Source organism: Lactuca virosa, chromosome 7 (assembly GCF_052849685.1).
Source record: "Lactuca virosa cultivar CGN04683 chromosome 7, Lactuca_virosa_CGN04683_v6, whole genome shotgun sequence".
Taxonomy (NCBI): domain Eukaryota; kingdom Viridiplantae; phylum Streptophyta; class Magnoliopsida; order Asterales; family Asteraceae; genus Lactuca; species Lactuca virosa.
In genome coordinates, this window is record NC_136432.1 from 85,349,731 (window position 1) to 85,362,209 (window position 12,479).

General features: G+C 34.4%; 1 long non-coding RNA gene and 1 pseudogene across 1 annotated transcript; both read left to right on the forward strand.

Annotated features, from left to right (window-relative positions):
* The first annotated feature begins 2,328 nt into the window (after positions 1 to 2,328).
* On the forward strand, positions 2,329 to 3,722 carry LOC145125465 (uncharacterized). The gene is made up of 2 exons (XR_013716007.1): positions 2,329 to 3,219; positions 3,316 to 3,722. It is a non-coding gene; the product is annotated as an uncharacterized LOC145125465 (long non-coding RNA).
* Positions 3,723 to 6,450: 2,728 nt separating this feature from the next.
* On the forward strand, positions 6,451 to 9,452 carry LOC145126877 (protein VACUOLELESS1-like; annotated as a pseudogene).
* Positions 9,453 to 12,479: the final 3,027 nt, after the last annotated feature.

Consider the following 12,479-nt stretch of genomic DNA (forward strand, 5'->3'; position numbering starts at 1 on the left):
GTAATGTGAAAAGTAAAAAAAAACCAACAAATAAATAAATATCTAAAACAATGAATACCAATTGATTTAATTGGGCAAAAAGATAAACCGGTTACTTTAATTGGACCATACCCTATACAACATACAGCGGCAACACGTAGCATGAGTAAAGGCGGTGTAACTACAAATATCCAAAATTACTTGTGGGGGAAGAAAATTGTTTGGGATAAACACCAGGTAAAATAAAAATAAAGCCAAAATTTATTACGTAAGAATAAAAGAAAAGTAAGGATGATAAATAAAATAAATTGATTAAAAAGAAAATTGAAAAAAAGGACCACAAAAAGAGGCATCAATCGGACCGAAAATTGGAAAAAAAATAAACTATATCGACATATATGTTAAAACTGCCGGCACAGTTCTCTTTATTGGAGGAACTAAGCAAAGAAAATAGGTAAAATAAAAATAAAGGCCAAATTTATTTGGTACCAAAAATTGGAAAAAATATTAAAGTATATAGACAAAAATAAATAAATTTAATTGAAATAGGTGATTGTGAAAGTAAATTAAACTGAAAAAAAAAGCAACCCAAAACTCATCTATTTAGTACAAATAATTATTGTATATTGTCGGTAACAAAGCAATACACAAATCCAACTCTTAAGTAAAATTCAAAAGTTCAAAATGAAAAAATGTAAATTAAATGAGTACCTTCATGAGAAAGAGGAGAAGAAGGAGATATAGAAACTGATTGATAAATCAAGAAGGATACAATTTCAACCTGTATAATTTGACACCTGTAATAAATCCATGACCATACATAAGGCATCTTCATGTTCTTCAAATTAGAAGGAGGTTAGGGTTGTTTTTTACAATTTGATTCAAGAAATAAAAGAATATAGTTGAACACTATACATCGATGAAGTGTTGTCGTTACAACATGTGGTAATAAACAAATGAAAGAAGAAACAGTTGGCAAGCTGAGAATAAATTCGATTACTTCAGTATGGCAAAAGGAGACGAAGCCGGTATATATTGAATTCAATATCCTTCAAATAGCCCCTGAGTTGACTCTACAATAAGACCCATCAAATAAAAAGTCAATCTGAATAACAAATGATACTGGGAAAACTAGTTTTAATGAAAACCCCAAATGTGAGCTGCAATCAACAGAGAAGGATAGTAGGTAGGAAGTGTTTAGCTGGGGAAATGTTTGAACGCAGTACACCACGTTCACTTTTCTAGTTTCCACCATGTGGATATACCTCAAGTCAAGACTTAAAATTGGATTCATTGTGATCAGGTTGAGGCCAATATTATTCTCTTAAGCATTTCATCGAACATGTGGTGGACCAAAGAAAAGTCCAAGCTAGCGACATGAAAATTTGAAATCCCACATATCTTATACAACCGATAGATGAAAACTTCACCCCAGCTATCCCTGAGAAAGGACGTGGTATATATATATCGATGATTGGAGCACAAATTTACAGATTCGTCACCCCAGTACAAGGCATCTTCGTGTTCTTCAAATTAGCAGGAGGCTGTATTTTTTTGACAATTTGATTCAACAAATAAAAGAAAATAGGTAAACACTATACCTGGATGAAACGATGATGTTACAATAGGTGGCAGTAAACGATTCAAAGAAGAAACATTGAACAGACAAAACAAAAATTCCCCAATCTTGTAGTTTTGATTCGAGGTTGAAACGACTTACGGAAAGCAAAAGGAGATGAAGCCGGTATATATTGAATTCAATATCGATCCTTCAAAACCACAGCATGAGGTGGCAACTGGAGGTCTTTAATAGAGGGTGACTCGACAAGGAAGCATAAGCGGAGAGGGCACGTTGCATCTGCGCTTCAAATAAAGCAGTAGGTGGCAAGCAGCTTTCCGGATACACCACCGACAAGATGGGAATGTGAATCAACAACACCTCGCTTGAGACAGGCAACAAAGGTTCTGACCTCCAAATACGTTAAAAGAGGCCGCCCAGAAACCTTTCGATTGGTGGAGGGAAGTAATAGTCTACGTGGACCAAAGTTCAAACCTTTAACATATAGGTATCCAAAAGCATAAATGTTCTATGGTTCTATGGGTTTGGATTAGTTCTATAATGATTCTTCATATATTATATATATATATATGAAGAATCATTATAGAACTAATCCAAACCCATAGAACCATAGAACATTTATGCTTTTGGATTAAACAATCAATGGCTTAGATAACTAAGGTGCACAATAAAAATGTACGTCCTAATATATTGAATCAAATACAAAGTAAAATAGGGATATTATGTTTTTTGAAATCGAGTCAAACTTACCTAATCATCAGCCAATATAATTACGCATTCCACTATTTACGTTTTTTTCTCCCCCTTGATGTCTATATCTCTTCAACCCCACCATCGTCATTCGCAAACATCCCTACAAGACCCATTTCCATCTTCGTTCATCATCTTCCTTTCCTAGTGACGACTCCGCAATAGACACCGACTGCCACAATCAACGCCGCCCTGTTTTCTGCTCTGCTGACACACACACATTTTGACGATATTGATTTATGTCTACACTTCTACGCCAACTCGAATGCAGACACTTCCTTCATATGTCTCTTTTTCTCTCCTATTTAGTATTTCTTTCCTTCTCGATTCTCTATCTTATTTTGTATGATGTTCCAGTTTAACATATTTCAATTATTTGGGTTTGTAAGATGTTTTGTTTTGTATTTTTTATTTGAAAATCAAAAAGAGAGAAAATATTTGAGTGTTTATACACATATTTTTTTTGCTTAATTTTCATTTGTTAGAATTTTGCCTTCGGTGCTTTTCTATTTCTCCTTAAGGATTACTGTTTAACAACTCAAATTTTCGGATTTATTAGCACAACATAGGTATGTCTTGAAATTCTTGCTATTTATCCTTCTACTTTGCTTTCTTTTGCTGCTTCATTGCTTGATTTTTTTGACATAAATTCGTTTTCAGAGGGGTCTCTTGTTGTATAGATTATGTTTTTTGCCCCTATTTTGCGTTTTTCATGTGCTTATTGTTGCTATTGTTTGATTGAAAGAAATCAAATTACATGAGTCCTTTAAATGTAGTACTTTCAAGGGTACCTTGTAGATTGATGCATCTGAGATTTAGGTGCACACCAAGTGTTCGTGAAATATCCACAAAGAAGTAGTTTCCATACAACCTAATATGGCATAGTCCCCTACAGTTCCTTAAGCAATCTGGTAATATCCATGTGAAATTGTTTTCATGGGAACTGAAGTGAGTAACCTTGACTTTGTCAACATCATTCACTTGTCACCAAGTGTTGTCTCTTTCAGGTTGAGAATTGCTAGTGAAATCAAAAGGCTAAAGTCATATTTTGCTCATGCCAAGGTCTTTGAACTACATTCTTGTGATGTGGGTGAGGTTGAAAAGTCAAATAAATGAAATTTTGAAGGTGCAAAAGTGTTGGATGAAAGAATGAGAAAACGGAAGTCGGCGGTTAGTAATATTTTTAAGAATTTATAGTTTTGTTGGCAGTCAAAGATTTATTTAGCCATCTATAATGAAAGAATATAGTTCACTTTTGTTCTACATATAATAGTAGTACTTAGTGAAGTTAATTTTTTTTAGCTGTAGTTCAATTTTTGGGTTTTTGTATGAATGTTCATAACTGAACATATCTATGTTAAAAAAATGAACGTTAATATATTTGATAATCATGTATGATGGTTATAGTTATGCATGTTCAGTATTAATCATGACCAGTTTTTGAGTTTTTGAATGAATGTTTATTTTTGAACATAGACAAATTGCATATATATTTGATATTCATGACTGATTGTTATTTACATACATGTTCAGTATTCAACATGAACAATTTTTGGGTTTTTCTATAAATGTTCATATTTATAAGTGAACATGTGACGATGCACACATTTAATATTCATGTCTGATAGTAACTTCATACATGTTCAATTATGAACATGTTTGATTATGACTAATTTATGGGGTTTTTGTTTAAATGTTCAGTTATGAACATTAATCTGCCAACAAGTTATGTATATATACGTATGTTAATAAAGGGACATATATGTATGTTTAGAAATTCACATAAACATGTAGTATAGGAATCTCCTTCTATTTTGCATAGTAATTAATTAGAGATTAATGAATTCTAATTTTCAGGGGATTTAATAGATTTTATTATTTTTTTAATTAAATAATATTTTATATTTTACCATCATACCCTTAAGAACCCTCCTTAAGAACCCTAATATGATCCAAGGGTGAATTAGATGGTTCTATGGTTCTATAGATAATTTTGGTTCTATGTTGATCTCACCAATATATATATATATATATATATATATATATATATATATATATATATATATATAGGTGTAGGGAATATACATTATAACATCACCTAAGGCTAGGTACTAAACCTCTAAATTGTGTTTTTTTTTAACTTAGTAAATATACCTGGTTCAATTTTCACTTGGTAAATATTAGGGCTGTAAACGAACCGAACGAACACAAACAAAGCTTGTTCATGTGCGTTTGTTTAAGTTAACCGAACAAATGAACGAACATGAACGATTAAACGAACGAATTTTCGTCTTCATGTTCGTTCATTTAACAAATTACATTGTTCATGTTCGTTCGTTTATGTTCGTGAACATGCTAAACGGACATAAACAAACGGACAAAGATAAACAAACATATATGAACATATAACATAGTGATGTAATCAAACACAATTAAACACACATAAAGATAAAAATGAACTTATATGAACGAACATAAACAAATGTATACGAACAACATAAACGAACGTTCACGAACATAATTGAACGAACGAGACCATTGTTCATGTTCGTTCGTTTAACTAAACGAACGAGAATTCGTGTTCATGTTTGTTCATTTATTAAATAAACGAACGTAAACGAACTTCCCGCCGAACGGTTCATGAACAGTTCGTTGAACGTTCAGTTCATTTACAGTCCTAGTAAATATACCATCTCCCGTAACATTTATTTCTTCCATTATCCTTTAATTCAAGTACCAATCACTCTATTGGCAACAATGAATAATGAGAAGAAACTCTTGTGGAAAAAACTTGTTTCAAGAAATCACGTAGTATTTTAGGAAAGATACGATTTGTTAGGATATCATGTAGTATTTTTTTTCCTGGAAAATCATTAGCTAATAAAACGACGTAGTTTCATGAGGTTTAGTACCTAAGTTTAGGTGGAGTTGTAATGTATATATATATATATATATATATATATATATATATATATATATATATATATATATATATATATATATATATATATATATATATATATATATATATGTTAAATGCAATAACATTGACATAAATTTAATAAACATGATAAGATGATGAAGTGACATGAATATGGAGTGGTCGCTACTAAAAGACATTTGTATTAACTATTACATCCATTTTAAGGACCAAAACATATATAACATGAAAATGACTTCCTTTTTGCAACCCAAATAGTCCACAAACCGCACAAAAAATAATTAGTATAATTTTTTATTTCTTTTTTGGTATCTATAAGATGGAAAGGTTGCAATACCAAAGAAAATATTTTTAAGTAAGTTTGTATTTTAGACAACATATTTTCTTATATGATAGAATTTAATCTTTGTTGATTTTGGTCGAAAGGTTTATGTAATCATGTAATGCCAAAATTATAGGCGTGTTGACAATGAAGTTATAATAAAATACAAGAGTAAATTACAAATTTGGTCATGTTGTTTCACTACAAGAAAAAGACCCTTTTACGACGCGCAAACCACGACACTCATTGATTTATGTTACGCAAAAGAGAGTGACATTAAAAAAGTGTCATATCTTCAAAAAAATTTAAGGATTTAGGTCACGCATTATTGCGTTGCCTTAAATTAGTGTCTTATGTAAAAAAATTAAAAACACGGAGGGCACTTGTGCGTCCTCTGTGAATGTCGTTGTATATTTTGTTTTAAGTAACGCGCGTTTCCTTAGAGGGAAAATCAAATCCCCAAATTTTTTAAACCCCCGCCTTCCAAATCGATCCTCACACTAAATGGTTCGGCGACTGCAACTCCTTTCAATTGTAGCGCCGATCGACAACTACGACCGTCAAAGCTACCAGTTGAACAACCCCTAATCGACACCTCCACTTTCTCGTCTCTCCTTCTCCACGAGGTTTCTTTTACGCCGGGAAATTTTGTAACTTATATTTTCCTTTACCGTTTTCTTTTACTTTTTCTATAATTATCTCACATGACAAACCCCCCCCCCCCACCTGTTTCCAAACCCTTCTTCTCTCTCCAACGAAGGACATCACCGGCGACACACCTACGGCCAGTCACCGGAGCTTTGTTTGCATCGGAAAATATATCTACTATTCCAAAAGTCTTTCAATCGTGGATCCTAGTCTCAAGAATAAATGGAAACAATGGATGCACCCGTTCCGGAAGTTCGAACCGAAGGTGAACCTGCTGTTGCATAGGAATTAGGGCAAAATGTTGATCAGATCATCGTAAAGGTTGATGAGGTACGCTTTTTGTTGCTGAATCTTTCGATTGTATAATTTCCCCAGTTTATATACACTCCATCTTCTTAGGTTACATAAGAATGACGTATGGTTGAGTCAAATAAAGAAATAGCGCCCGAGAAGGTAAAACTTCATCTTTCATTCTTTTCTGCTTCACATGTCTAGTAAACATTTTGAGGCTTATTCTGCAGGAAGTGGTTATCATGCACTGGTCTTGTTCAAAGCTCACAGTATCATCAGCAGTTCCTGATGCTACTCTCCTTGAAATTTTACTTGATAAGGTTTGTTCAAAGTTTTATAGGATTAAAGTACACTAAAAAATGTCAATGGCTAACTTTTTGGGATTTTTCAATTAAAATTGTGCAGAAGCATTTCTTATGCTGCAGTTGTTGCTCATGCAGATCAGACTAGCAGGAGGAAATTAGCTGGTATGCTTGTTGAACATGAACCTCTCTCCTCAAAGCAGGTTTAGGGTTTATTACTTATATATGAAGTTGAAAAATTCAATATATGCAAAATTGAATGAATGATATAGTATATAATATGATTGAATATCACTTTTCCAGGTTCCTCTGTTACTAGGCATTAGGGAAGAAGATACAGCCCTGACTAAGGCAATTGAAAGTGGTGATACTGATCTTGTTTATCTTGTTCTCTTTCATATATGGCAGAAGGTATTTATTGTTTTCTTATTTGATTAATTATAAAATAATACTAAAATTAAGTTCTCAAATTATTGGCTTGTATAGTGACCAGCATTGGAATTATTTGGAATGATACAAGCTAGACCTATTGCACGCGATCTATTCATACGTTATGCAAGGTAAAGGCTATATAAGTTTTTCTATTTAATTTCATATGAGAATATGAAGATTTTTTTTTGATGAATGTGTCTATTATTTCAGGTGCTATAAGCATGAGTTTCTCAAGGATTTCTTTCTTTCTACTAGTCAACTTCATGTAAGGGCCCGTTTGATATCTTGCTGACCGGGTTCGGTCAGCACTTTTTGACTAACTCGGTCCGGTCAGCCCAATCAGCATGTTTGATACCCACAAAAAAATTCTTCTGACCCGGTAAATAGTAGCTGACTCGGTCCTATTAAAAAATGGAGCTGACCAAGTCTCTTATGCATGTTTCTCATTTTTGCCCTTTGCCTTCTCCATCGCCTTCCCCAATCTCAATAACCTCTGTTCGTCGACAACTTCCTCCATTGAACAACCCTTCTGCGATCTCCGTCCTCACTCCTCTCGTGTTTCTCGATCGTCTTCAGCCTCACCGACCACCTCTTCCATCGTCGTCCTCTCCAGCACGACCCACCTGCTTCGTTGCCATCTCTCTTGTTCTCATTCCCATCGCGATGAATGCAAACAAGATTTCACCCCCATTTCTGTTAATCAAGCTGCAGGTATAATTCTCTTTACTTTTTTTTTTCTAAAAATTTATCAATATTTCTTTATGTATCTACTCTCTCCCTAACTCATTCCGAATCGATTGCAACTGCCCTAGCCCCTTATGTTGATGAAAGATTGGTTGTTGATCAATTTCGCGCCTACTGTTGAATATCATTGCCCTTTATTGTAAGATATGGTTTCAGATTCATGATGAGATATTGGCTTCTCTTGATATATTTTCCTTTTGCAATTTGGTTTTTTTTGCAGATACATAAACCATGAGCGTGCATTATAGTTCATAGTTCACTTGGGATTTCTCCTAATTGATAATCAAGTCTGCATTCATCGGTGTTCATTTAGCTCATTACTTGTAACCTTACAGGAGGTGAATCAAGTATCTTGATTTAAGTTTTTTTTTTTGTTTGATTTTTGTAGTTGGATAGGTTCATACCAAGAAAATAGATTTATTTTATTATTATTATTATTATTATTTTTGTAGTTGGATAGCTTCTGTTTAGACCTTGAGTATGCAAACATATTCAATGGGTTTTGATTTTGTGGGGGAATTTGCGATTAAAAGTGAACAATGTGGTGGAAAAGGTTAATGAGCAAAAGGACCCGATGGTTTTGCTATCTAGGTTATTGCAAAGAAATTTATGAAAAAGCTATATTTTTTCTTTTTCATACGTGCACTACATAGCAATTTACTTTAGTTTGTTGGTTAGTTTCTTTTTAAAACCTACACTAAATGGCAATGTACTTTTTTTGTTCTTTTGTCATACCACTAAAAAATATAATAGAAGGGTAAAATGGTCATTTTCAACAGTCAGCACAACTAGTCAGACGCATAATCAAACAGCATGGTTTCAGTCAGATGTAGATTCAGTCAGACTTCAGACCCAATCAGGCTCTAACTCAGTCAGATCTTACTCAGTCAGAAACTATCAAACAGCCCCTAAGTCTGTTTTGATAAACACTGAGATTTGATTTGGTAAAACAAAAGTAGAATTTTGTATGTAATTAAGTGTTGTTGAATGTAGCATGTTGCCTACTTGTTGTGGAAAGAATCATGGGAATTAGCAAAGAATCCAATGGCAACTAGAGGATCTCCACTTCATACTCCACGTATAAAACTCATTGAAAAAGCTCAAAATCTTTTTGCTAGCTGAAACTAAGGAACATGTTTTTGAGTCAAAAGCTGTTGAAGAACATGCTAGATTATTACGGTATGACATGTTTTAAAAGTCCAAAAAACTCTTAACTTACTAAATATTAATTGTGATCATCAGATTAGCTGGTTACAGATGCCTATTAGTTAAAACTTTCATTCTTTAAACATTTTATATATTGTATATAGCAAGTTAGCAACTGATTGCACGATAAATAGATAATTTTTCATCTCTTGGTTGATGTGGATGCCAACTTAATATGATGTTTTTTTATACAATTTGTGTTTCAGATACAGGGGAAAGCTTCAGAACTCAGGCATTTATGGCGGTGGAGGTTTCTAACCCATACTCATCCTTATAATTGAATTATTGTTTCTTTTTTATTTTACTTAATAAACTAAATGTGGACTAGTCTTAATCTACTAAGCTATATATGAGTGTTTATTATAGCATCCTACTTTCATTTCATCTTATTACATATAAGAAGGTTAAATGTAAGAAATAACATAATATACTTTGATTTCTCAATATGTGAATCTAATGGTTGCATGATTCAAATTTACAGGTCTTGTTGATGTACGTAGTGTCAAACAAAGTAGCTCGGATTTTGTAAAGGTGGTGACCAAGTTCTTGTGGTTCTACTATTATTTGTTGATGATTTTCATCTCCTTCACACTTGATATTACATTTATTACTATTAAAACGATTATTTGTATGACATTTAATTTTGTGCAATGGATTGTATTTTTATATATGATATTTTATTTTGTATTATGAGACATTAAATGTTAATTTAATTTGAAAATTAGTAAATCTATAAAAATATATATTTTTTGAAACATTTAAGATTATGACACGCAAAAATGTGTGTCATCTTCCTTTATGACAGGGGATTTAATGATACGCATTGCGTGTCGTAAACGTGCGTCTTAAGGTTACGACACGCAAATGCGTGTCGTCTTCCTTTATGACAGGGCCTTCCTTGATACACATTGCGTGTCGTAAATGAGCGTCGTAAATGCATGTCGTAACTGCGCGTCGTAAATGTGTGTCGTCTATAGACGACGCGCAAAAGCGTGTCGTCTCTCGTTATGACAGGGCCTTCCTTGACACGTATTTGCGCGTCGTCCGAGCGTTTTACGACACACATTGCGCGTCGTAATAGGCTGTTTTTCTAGTAGTGTTTATACCAACCTATACTTTTAGTCTAACTTATGAGTTTTTGATATAGCTCATCCATATGGTTTCTAAAACTTGCATTCATGGTCCTTATGCCTAGCACCGTTAGAATTTTCTATTAAATCTATTGTTAAAAGACTTTTATACCCTTGTACCAAATTTAATAAAATACATATACTTCGAGGACCACTTTGTAAATTCTATGTAAAGAGACTAATAATACTCTAAGTCGGTAGTAGTCGACGTTGTTCTCCTAAACCCTTAAGGAACTATTTCTCGGGCCCACTGGTAGCTACTCCACCTCCCTAATCGCCACCTCGTTACTGGCCACCACCTCTGCCTCTATCGCCGACCACCACCTCTACCCCCTTCTTCTTCCTCTTCTCTCCTACATTAACACATCGCAACCTCTAACTTCCATCATCGACCGACATATATGTTTTTACTACATCCAAAGCATCAACGTTCCTCCACCATCCTTCACTTTTGTTGCGAGCAGGAATGTTTAAAATGCATGCCATATCATGTCTATAAACATCAGGTTCCCCCAAATCAATAAACTCCCGCCGCTTTTCTTCTTTTTGACCAACATATTATGCAATTACACGTGCTACCCCACCCACACACCGGAAAACACCCAAAATAGAGGTAATAATCATTGAATCGGATACCCGATTGTTGATTTTATGTACAATATCAAGCTTAAAATATTGAAGATTAGCAATGTCATTTAGTAGTAAGGTAAGAACATGTACATAACTGGGGTTGCTTGAATATCATCTATGAAGTTGGAACCCATGTTTTCACCGGATACTACTTTTGTTGCCATGGGGCAACTAGAGAGGTATACTATGAAGTTAGATTGTTCTATGAAATTACTCTAGGACTATGGAAGTGACTGGTTGTTTCTTAAATTTTGGCATATCTCATATATCAATGAACGTTCATGATCGATCAAATCATAGTGTGACATGGATGTGTCATGAATTACATCCACCTCATTGCATCTAAAGAAAGGATTAAACACCACATTATATGATTGTTCTGGTGCACTATTTTGATTGATAGTTATCTTTCCCACATCGATATACAAGAAGTGTGTCTCGTCTTATAGTTTTGTGTAGTCAAGTGTGATGTCTTAGCTAGGGGTGTTTAAAAATACTTGTAATGTCCCAAATTACAAACTAAAATTTTCATTTAAAAACTATGATAAGCATTCAATTTCATATTCTAAAAACATAATGTATTAACGGTTTATTCAAATGTAAGAGGTTAACTAAGTTGAATTGTAAAAACTAGCGGAAGACTGCAACAACAAACCGCGTAGCGAATGTACATCTACGTTGCGCCCATCACCTAAATATACCACCATACATACAATGCATACAAGTATTGGCCTTTAGGATGAAGTTGGTCCTCCCCTTTGGCCTTCAGCATAAAGTTGGCCCCGCCCCTTTAGCCTTCAACATAAAGTTGATCTCAACCACTGATATCCTGATACATAGGAGAATATAAACCCACACAACATTCATAAATTTCCAACACCCATGCATTTCGAGAAAAATGATAATTAATCCATTCATAACAAGAAATCAATTTAAACAGAGCTAATAAGATAATTCCATTCAACTGATCATCCAAGATTACAACTGAACTTTGAAGCACAAACAGGAATTACAGATGAATACCAATAATGCAACAATTTCTAAATAGAAGAAATGATAAATCAAACCTCGATCTTCGGGACTTCGACTGTCCCATGGCGACTGTCGGGTAACTGCCAAGCTAGGGGTGCAGGGTCCAACACCTCACCAAAAACGAGAAAGGGACAACGAGCTCTGATGTGGCCCTCCTGGACGCAATGGAAACAAGCCCGCGAACTCCACCTACAATTCCTACCAAAATGACCCTCATCGCTACACCTGCGACATACAAACGATCGACACCTCCCATCATGAAACTTCCCGCACTTGCCACACTCGGAACTCCTCCCCTCATCTGATCCTGAACCCAGGTCGGTGGATTTGACCCGCTTGACTACCGGCTGATACTGTCCTGAAGCTATTCCCTCCTCCTTTTTCTGAATCTCCAACTCAATCTCCATCCTCCTAGTGCTTAACTGCATCTCGATCAAGGTCTGGTACTGCTGAGTAGATACAAACTCTTGAATCTCTGTCTTAAGCATACTCA